Genomic DNA, 10,314 nt, shown 5'->3' with positions numbered 1-10,314 from the left:
CTGTAAAAGCTTCCTCTTCAAACAATTCTGCCAAATTCCAGTGCACTCAGAGGCTGACCAGCAACAAACTCATTTCAGGGTTGGGTGTTTCTTCAGCAGATGCTGCCAATTATGGCAAACGGTGCCAAATTATTTGGTAGATTTATGTCATGGACAGATACCCAGTCATAGTCATTCCCTGGTTTCCTTAAAGTAATTGCCATGACAAAAATACTCTTTAATTTCAAAAGAAAACATTTTACAAGAGAGAAAAAGGGGAGGGGTATGTGTGTGTGAGAAGATAAAGTAGCCTGAGACAATTCAACCAGTGTTACTAGTGATATAGATAGATTTGGTCCAGAACCCAAGGGCCGCATTTTCAGATTATCTCTAAAATTGCACCCTCCAGTTTTATGCCTCTTTAGCCTCCAAACCTGGATGTGCACTCATGAATCAGGTAGTTTGTTCACAATTGCCCAGTATCAGTGGATGCATCTGCAAAATTGGTTTACCACACTGTTAGGGGCCTGTCTGAGGTTATAGTTTAAAGAGTTAAACTTTGAATAAGTGCATAATCCCACCTAATATCCTTCCACTTTACTCTTACCTTTCCCCCTAAGATACTTCAAGAGTTTGCAATCGCTGGTATAATATATGATACACAATATGTATGGTTCTGTGCCTAGGGAAGAACTCTTGGCCTTAACTGTGACTTTTTTTTTATTACAGCTATAATGTTTGGATAGTAATTCTACTTATGTTTCACCTTCTATCTGGAAATTTCAATGTGCGTTGCACTTGTTTAGCCTTATAATTTCCCTGTGAGGTTTGATTATCAGCACCTTTTTAAAGATAAGTAAACTGAGTCAGAAAGGGTGAAATTCAGTCAGGTATGGAGAGTCCATGCAAGGCTGTCTTGCATTACTTAAGCCCCATGGGAGGCAAGAGTGTATGTGGAAAGGCCAGACAAGGGAGTTTCCACAGAAGTGTTCCATACTGCAGAGTGTGCTGTCACATTGGCTCCCAATATGTTGGCATGGAAGAGGCCTTGGGGATGGACTGTGGGAAGGATCCATGCCAGTGATCCAAAATCCATGCATAGGCATGAAAGGGCAGGGAAATAATAAGAGGCAAAGGAGAGACAGAGAGGAGACTTGTTTTCAGATGAAATTTGAAAATATATAGAGTTGAAGTGGCAGAGCTTACAGGAAGGGTGTTCCAGATGGCAGGAACTGCTGAGAAAGAGATTCTTGCACAAATGGCATCCAGACTGTGTGAAGGATCAGAAAGGAAGCAGGTGCTAAATGCACAGAGGCAAAGAAGGTAAAAAGGGGGTGGTAGGTGGGTGTGTATTTGGCAGAAGGAGGTCAAAGTCTATAAAGCTGGCTTCCTTTAAAAATGAGGAAGTCAATGACTGGATCTTGAAATGAAAAGAAATCCAAGTAAAGTACTTTTTTGCAGAGCCAAAGTTTATAGCTGTGAAGTTAACTTAAATCAACCTGAATGGTAATGCTATTATGGTACCGTTTGTGCTTGAAGTTCCACGAGAGTCCATCACACATGGCTTACCATCAGAATGGGATGATCCGGAAATGCTAGGACAGAAAGCAGTTCTATCAGTGTATGGGAGATTCAGGGGAGTCTCTATCCATGTGTGAATATAAACTGTGGGCAAGTCAAGACCCCTAGACAAAGGTTCCCATGTGCAGAGTTAGGGTGGGGAGTTCCCAGTTTGTGAAGAAGCTGCATAGAGAGCCTCTACTCCCTTGTGTGCTTTGTGGAAATTCTCTGTCATAGTTCTGTTTGCACTGTCACATTAGGCGCTTGGGTGTGGTCTGTATTTCAAAGGTGTTCAGCACCTATATCTCCTATTCATTTCAATTGGTACATGGGTTCTACTACCTATGAAAACCAGGCCCTGTATTTGTGGCTTCATGGCTCTAAGGAGAAGGAATATAGCCTGTAGCACTGGCTACAGGTCAGCTTTTCATGGTCTATAAGGGTGAATCCTTTCCCCACAGGAAACCCTTACATAAAGCCCATTTATTTGGCCTTTGTGAAAGGGAAAAGGTTTAGCAGCTGGGGAATGGGAGAGTCTCAGCAACTTGTCTGGTATAAGAACATAAGAACGGCCATACTGGGTCAGACCAAGGGTCCATCTAGCACAGTATCCTGTCTTCCTACAATGGCCAATGCTAGGTGCCCCAGAGGGAATGAACAGAACAGGTGAGCCATCCCCTGTCACCCATTCCTAGCTTCTGGCAAACAGAGGCTAAGGACACCATCCCTGCCCATCCTGGCTAATAGCCATTGATGGACCTAACCGCCATGAATTTATCTAGTTCTTTTTTGAACTATGTTATAGTCTTGGCCTTCACAACAAAATCTCTGGCAAGGAGTTCCATAGGTTGACTGTGTGTTGTGTGCCAGATAAAATGTGCAAGTATATTTAATTCTAATTACATAAAACAAAGGCAGACACCGCCTATTGCAACCTTAGAACAGCAAAAAAAGTAGAGACTGTAGGGAGGTGTTTGACCTTCTTTGTTAATAAAAAAATGTTTGGGGTTTCCCTGAATATGAATATTAATAAACTAGTTCAAGGGACCCAATTTTTAATTTCCTATGTCTTCATTTAGAATTCTACTCCTCTTGGAGAGGTGTGTACTTAAATGTAGGGGAAAGGGGGATTTAATGAATTACAAAAAGGTTACTTTACGTTGAAAATGTGTATTCCTGGCTATTTCCATTTAAAGAACATGACATTCGGGTGGAAATTGCCCCTTATGAACAGGTCATTAATGTCAGCTCTAGTAAAACTGACATCACCTGCTACTATTTTAATTGTGTGTTTTACTAATGCTAACCATTTTCCTGACAATGGCACCCCCATGGCCTTAATACATCTGTGTAAAATACATAAACCAAGGTCAATATGTAAGAAATGCTTCAAACGCTAAGTACCTTCATAAAGCCAAATGAAAAGTTTGTTGTTTGCATTCATAAGAATAACAACCAAAAAAGGAAATCCTATACAATATTTTCCCCAGCTTTTAGTACATAAAAGAGCTTTTTAGGATTCACTTTGATTAGCTACTGTTTTGTATGAAAAATAGAGTTAAATTTCCAAGATATAGACTTTATTTTCTAACACAAGTGGTATATTAAAAACAACAACCCTAAAATGCTTCTTTAGTGTCATATGTAATAGTAACGTTTTTCCCATGGTTTGGGAGGGTAAAAAAGAGAAAATGAAATCCAGATTTGTAATTCCTAACAGGAGAAATTTGATCCTTTTCAACGTTTAAGTAATATTTCCTGTAAAACATAGGAGGCCATCTGCAGAGCTGTTTCCAGACACATTTTGAAGTGGCAAGGGCAACTGAAAGAGACAAGAATGGAGGCTGGCATTTCACCTCTGGGAGATGAAACATTAAAGGTTTCTAAAAGCTGGTTCTACAATTTTACAAAGTATTCAACCACTGCATAGTTCATAATTTGTTTAATTTACCTACCTTTTTATAGATATGGGGAGGGGAAAAGCCTCTCTGTAAAAGATAGTATAAAAATCAAGACAGCTGTAAAAAGCTAATGTACAGCTATCAAGAATGCTTCATGATTTTAGTTATCGAAATTGTATTTTATTCTTAACAGGCCCAATACAGAGGTTATAGGGGAATATTCACCAAAAGCAACTATACAAAATGAAACATATTTGGGTAGACAACAGAAACACTGAACTTTTTTTGCTATTTAAGTCTATTATAGAATTTTGTTTTATTGTTGATCTCTAGGGTCACCTTATGAATTCGTGTTAGTGAAATGTTATGGCCTCACTATAATATTCACTTTGCGAAAGGGCCTGCATTTACCAAATCTCATCCAAAGTCGAATATAAATGAGAAACTTGCATCTCTCTTCATGGAATATATTTTACACTGGAGTGGTTGTTTTTTGTTTTGTTTTGTTTTGAGCTACAGACAGATTCTAAAATTGAATTCTTGTTCTCATGCCAGAGTTCAGTATAATGTCTGAACAGTGAGGTTTTCCTTTTGATATATGGATTATATTGTTCAAATAGTTAAACTGAGGGCAGATTCTGCCCCGAGATGGGTGCCTGTGAGCTCCATTAATTTCAGTGGGAAATATGTGAGTATCCAAAGGCTGCAAATGGGTCGAACTGTTCAATGTATAATGAGTGGACACTTTTAATGATATGCAGTCTTATATTCGTATCTTTCCACTTTTAAAATCAGTATTTGGTGTAATTTTGAAGTATTGTTGATTATTGTAGCTTTTTATTTTTAATAACGTCAGAAACAATCTGTTGGATCTTTCTATCTATTGTAAGATTTTCTCTTGTGTCCATTCTTGTGGTATCTAAGCAGATTGCAGGTAAATGAGATTAGTACAGCAATGTCTCTAGTGAACTTCAAGGAGTCCTCTGCTCTACTCCCTTCGCTGGTTACAGGAGGATCTTTTTGACGGGGAGGGGAAAGTGGGCTGTATATATATATTTCCAGTTATAATGGGAAAGTTTTTTATATAAATTGTTTCTGTGTATTGCAATAATATAATATACAATAAAATATGCATGGGAACAATATTGTCCATGGAACTATGCATGGAAATTATATATATATTTCTGAAATCTACAAAGAAATGATACATGTTTTCTAATCCTTTAATCACTCCCCTGGCTCTTCTTTGAACCCTTTCCAATTTTTCAACATTTTTCTTGAAGTGTGGACACCAGAATTGGATAAAGTATTCCAGCAGTCATTGCACTATTGTCAAATACACAGGTAATAAGCAGTCACCTCTCCACTCCTAGTAGATATTCCCCTGTTTATACATTCAAGGATTGCATCAGCTCTTTAAGCCACATTATCTCACTATGAGTTCATGTTCAGGTTATTATTCACTGGGACCCCAACTCCTTTTCGGGTCACTGCTTGCTAGGATAGACTCCTCCATCCTGTAAATTTGGCCTGCTTTCTTTGTTCCTAGATGTTTGACCTTACCTTTGGTCATATTGAAATGGATATTGTTTGCTTGTGCCTTGTTTATCAAGGCATCAAGATTGGTCTGTATCTGACCTGTCATCTTCATTATTTACGATTCTGCCTATCTTTGTGGAAGGGAAAGCTACAGATACTGACTTCCCTCCATAAGCATGCATGATGGGGAGTTTGTAGCCCTTATGTTCTAATCCCAACTCTGCTATTGACTTGTTCTCTGACCTTAGGCAGGTCACTTAAGCCTCAGTTCCTCTTTGTAAAATGAAGGTTATGATGTTACACAGTGTTTGTACAAGATGCAATGGAACCTAGGTATGAAAAGTAGAAGTGCAAAGTATTGTATTGCATGCTATTTATAAATGATGATCCAGATCCTCTAGGACTCAATCTGCCAAGGGATGATAGTCTTCCAGTTCTGCACCGCATATCTAAGGCCTCTTATATGTCACACCTTTCTGCTGCCAGTACAGTAGGGAAAAGGGAGATTGGGCATTTGGCCTTTATGCTAAACTGATCCTAGGTTGTGTTTTCAGCTCCTTGTGGCTGTGGCAGACTGGTGTATGTTAGAACAGCATCCAGCCTGCTCCAGCATAGTATAGGTGAAATAGTCATGCATAAGGCCATACCTATATCAGGGAAGTACAAAGGAGGAGAGCTGTAAATCACTTTGGCTGCACTGGAGGATCTGACCCAATGCTACATCTCAATCAAACTTAATCAAATTGAATATCTACAGTTTGAACCTATTGTTATCATGAGAACAACAGCTTTTTATGTTTTCAAGTAACAAATCAAATATTGTTGCTCAAATGTATTATTTTCATTCTCTCCCTTACTAAGAGAACACATGTTGTCGGTACATTTGCAAATATGTGACTATATGTGGCATATCTATATTTACCCTTATGCATTAGCTCACTTATTTTTTCTTGTTCTAGCAGAAGTTATGACATTGAGTTTCCAAGTTAACACAGATTGAGTGGTAGGATACATACAAAACCAGTTTCAAGATTAGTTTTTTCACAGTATTTTGCACTTCCCATCAGCTTGTTTTGGCACAAGGTACTGTAAAATTATGACTGTAAGCTCTGATCCTGTATGAAATCAGAAAGAACCTTCAAATCTGTCACTTCCATTTCCTTCGAAAGAAAAACACTTCCTACAAGGAAAACACATATTACATCAGAATTAGAAGTGAGGGCTGGTATGTTTGTGAGGTACAAATTGAAGGCATGCTCCATATCGTTAGAATACCAATTTTATCTTATTGGTGTGTAGTACCCACTACAGTACTGAGTCCCCAGAGATGCATGTGTTCTCATGAGATTACTTCAGCATCACATTACTGCTAACACATATCCATTATATATACACTTTCAGACAAGTGGAAGTGTTTTCAGAAAAACAATCTGGAATCTTGGCTGAAAACTCAAGTTTCCTGTCAAAGCAAACAGAGTAGCCTCAAAGAGGACTTATTTTTATTTTGCTCAGACAAGTATGTTCTTTTCTGGATTATTATAGGGGGAAATGCAGCAGCCATCAGTCTTCAGTTTATTTGACAAGCTTCTTTGACAACCTGAACAGAACTGGGCCTAATTCTGCAAACCTTTTTCATCCAAGTAGTCCCTGTGACATCAGTATGTTTATTTGTGTGGTTGAGGACAATGCACATGAGTAAGTAAGCACTCATAGACTCATAGACTTTCAGATCATAAGGGACCATCATGAGCATCTAGTCTGACCTCATGCACATAGCAGGCCAGAGAACCTCACCCACCCGCTCCTGTAATAGACCCCTAACTTCTGGCTGAGTTACTGAAGTCCTCAAGTCATGATTTAAACACTTCATGTTAGAGAATCACCATTTACTCTAGTTTAAACCTGCAAGTGGCCTGTGCTGCATGCTGCAGAGGAAGGCAACCCCCCCAAGGGTATCTGCCAATCTGACCCAAGGGAAAATTACTTCCTGACCCCATATACGGCAGTCAGTTGGCCCCTGAGCATGTTGGCAAGATCAGCCAGACACCTGGGAAAGAATTCTCTATAGTAACTCAGAGCCATTCCCAGCTAGTGTCCCATCGCCAGCTGTTGGGGATATTTGCTGCTAGCAGTCTCAGATTGGCTACATGCCATTGTAGGCAGTTTCATCATACCATTCCCTCCATAAACTTATCAAGCTCAGCCTTGAAGACAGTCAGGTTTTTTGCCCCCACTGCTGTCCTTCGAAGGCTGTTCCAGAACTTCATTTCTCTGAGGGCAAGTCTACACGCTGTGGCAATCGATGCACCAGAGGTCGATTTAATGAGTCTAGTGAAGACCCACTAAATCAACCACAGATTGGTCTCCTGTCGACTCCGATACTCCACTGGAATGAGAAGCATAAAGTAAGTCGATGGGAGAGTGTCTCCTGTCAGCCCAGCATGGGGTAGATACTGCAGTAAGTGGACCTAAGCTACGTCGACTCCAGCTATGTTATTCATGTAGCTGGAGTTGCATAACTTAGGTCAGCTTATCCCCATAGTTCATACAAGGCCTGTTGGTTAGAAATCATCATCTAATTTTAAGTTTAAACTTGTTGATGGTTAGTACGGAGTGATATTTTTGTTACTGTCTTTCTAGTCTGGGCCATCCTTTACTTATTTTGGAAAATTTCAAAGTCTTTGCTATTGTCAGATACTGTTTGTATCAGTTGGTATCCCAAGCTTGTCTCGTCACCTATGAAACAAGGTCAATGAACAGTTTTAAGTGAGGTACTGAGTAAACAAATGTAAATTTTAAATCAAGTAATTTACTGTTCACTTTCATTAAGTTCCTCTTTAGAAAACAAGTGTTTTATGTAACACAAGGGACCTTCAGAATGGGTCAGATGTAGTTCTTAAACAAGACATAGTATAGTAGTTTTCTCACACATCAAGTTTAACAGTACAAGCCAAACAGAGAAGACTACTTTACTTGGAAAAAATGCACTTTAAATAGATAGGTATCCCTTCACCTTCCAACTGTTCTCTACTGTAAAATACTTGGGGGTAAAGTATTCAAGTATAGATATTTCTTTAAACTGGTTTCAGAGTAACAGCCGTGTTAGTCTGTATTCGCAAAAAGAAAAGGAGTACTTGTGGCACCTTAGAGACTAACCAATTTATTTGAGCATGAGCTTTCGTGAGCTACAGCTCACTTCATCAGATGCATACCGTGGAAGTGAGCTGTTGCTCACGAAAGCTCATGCTCAAATAAATTGGTTAGTCTCTAAGGTGCCACAAGTACTCCTTTTCTTTTTTCTTTAAACTGGAAGGATCATGTATTTTCCTTAGAACATGTTGTATTGTATTGTAAAAGGAGCCTGAATAGTGTGTGTAAACTGGGTCTAATTTATAATTCAATCCTTTTTCAAAGTGTAATTTCAAATCTGCTTTAGTTTATCTTCTTAAATCTGTCTTGTTCTAAGGGAGTTACATCCATATGTGGTATAAATCTGCAATGTAATTATAATATCTGTGTTGCAGAGCCTCGTCAAAGGGAAATATTCTTTCACTAACCGCCTCTACACAGTTGTTTTCTCTTTAAGAAGCAGCATACTGACCTCAACCGTGGGCCATTTTTTTGTGAAAAACTCCTATTGACTTCAGTGGGTGTCCTGCATATCAAATCATGACAGGTTACCTGTGTTTTTGTTCTGAACACTAGCTTGGTTGCCAAGAATTGTACCATAATCTGTAATTATCACTTCTTATTTTAAGCAAGTGTTTTTGCCCCATTTAAATCCAGAATCAGGTATTTCAGGAGATACTATGAAATGCCACTTTAATCTCCTGAAGACTTCTGATCTTGTATTTATTGATTGCATGTAAGGCTTCATGTGAAAGTGTTTAAATTTGTAGAAATTTATCAAACAGATTAAGAATAGCACACTCAAGTGTAATATATTCAAATATTTATATATTCAATTTCCTCAGTATGCTAGCCTTGTTGTGTAATATGCTGGTTATTATAACATCTTACAGTAAAGGAGCTCAGTTTGGATCCTGGCTCTATAAATCAGACTGAGATTGTACTATAGTTACTACTTAGAAAGGACTTGTCATTTGGAGAATGCAAAACATTGAGCAATTTAGATTGTTTTTCCATTAAGCTTGTCCCTTGGTAGTACTTTACTCCCTTACATCTTCCTAATACAACATTATTTAAATGTTTTTGAGAGCAAAATTATGTTTTTAATCCTTCTTTTCCCACATGATATTGGCTTCCATGCAGATGCATTGGCCAGCAGTCAGTTTTCTTTGACACTTATGTGTGCCTACATAATTCATATTAGTCTCTATTTTAAACTGTTTTTAAATTTTATAAGCAATTTTTATAAAGAAACAGTTTTGTCTGCAGAATTTCTATATTTGTTCTATAAATTGTTCCAGCTCCATAACTTGGTAGATCTCCCAAATGAAACTGAACAAAAAATCTTGGATTTTTTTTTGTAAAGTTTGCATAAATATTTTACACAGATCGCTGTTTAATTTGGTTATAACATTATAAAGTGGCAAAGAGTTTTCTCTTTCCACAAATTAGACCTGAGAACCACAAACAAATTAATTTGCATCTCAGGATTTTGACTGGGTCTTTTGGCCTACACCAGCACTAACAGAAGCACTCCTGACCCTCTGGATTTCAAACGCCTGAGGGTAAAAAGCAATTATAAAAACATGACTCTCCCAGATCAGCTTTCGAATCTGCCTTGTCTCTGTTTTATTGATGGAAGATTGAAGGAAGATTCAAATCAGCCATCCTTCAATTCTTTACCAGCAGCAAAATGCAGAAACCATTAGCTTTTCCTGTGTAAATGACTTTGTCCTGTCTTATTATTCAAAACAGGCTGGGCATATGACTTAAAAAGGACATGTTGAATATTTATTTCTAATTTTCGGCACCCGTAAATAGTATTTTGCTTTGCTCCTAATTTTCATTTTTATTTTGTGGAATAATATTTCATAGCAATTAGAGCAGTGACTAATTAATATGGAGATCTTATTTAAAAAATAGCTGAAGAGTGCAGACTGACTTTGCTTAATATGATCTCAGTTACAAGACCCTTGTGGGTAGGAAATCATACCAAACAACAGTTTGAATATATAAGACTATACAGGTATCTAGGTGGTGGGTCTTTGCATGATTACTAATAACTTGGTACCTCGCCTTGAATAAAACTGGTACTATGCTTAAAAGAAGTGACACATAATGTGCCATTTTCATTTACCTTAATGAGACCAGAATATAGCTATCTTCTGTCAAATTGTGATAGTCAAATTTCGATTGTGATCAAATT

The sequence above is a fragment of the Eretmochelys imbricata genome, chromosome 7 (assembly GCF_965152235.1).
Source record: "Eretmochelys imbricata isolate rEreImb1 chromosome 7, rEreImb1.hap1, whole genome shotgun sequence".
In the NCBI taxonomy this organism is placed as follows: Eukaryota; Metazoa; Chordata; order Testudines; family Cheloniidae; genus Eretmochelys; species Eretmochelys imbricata.
The sequence above is the reverse complement of the archived record's forward strand: the minus strand, read 5'-3'. Positions refer to the sequence as shown.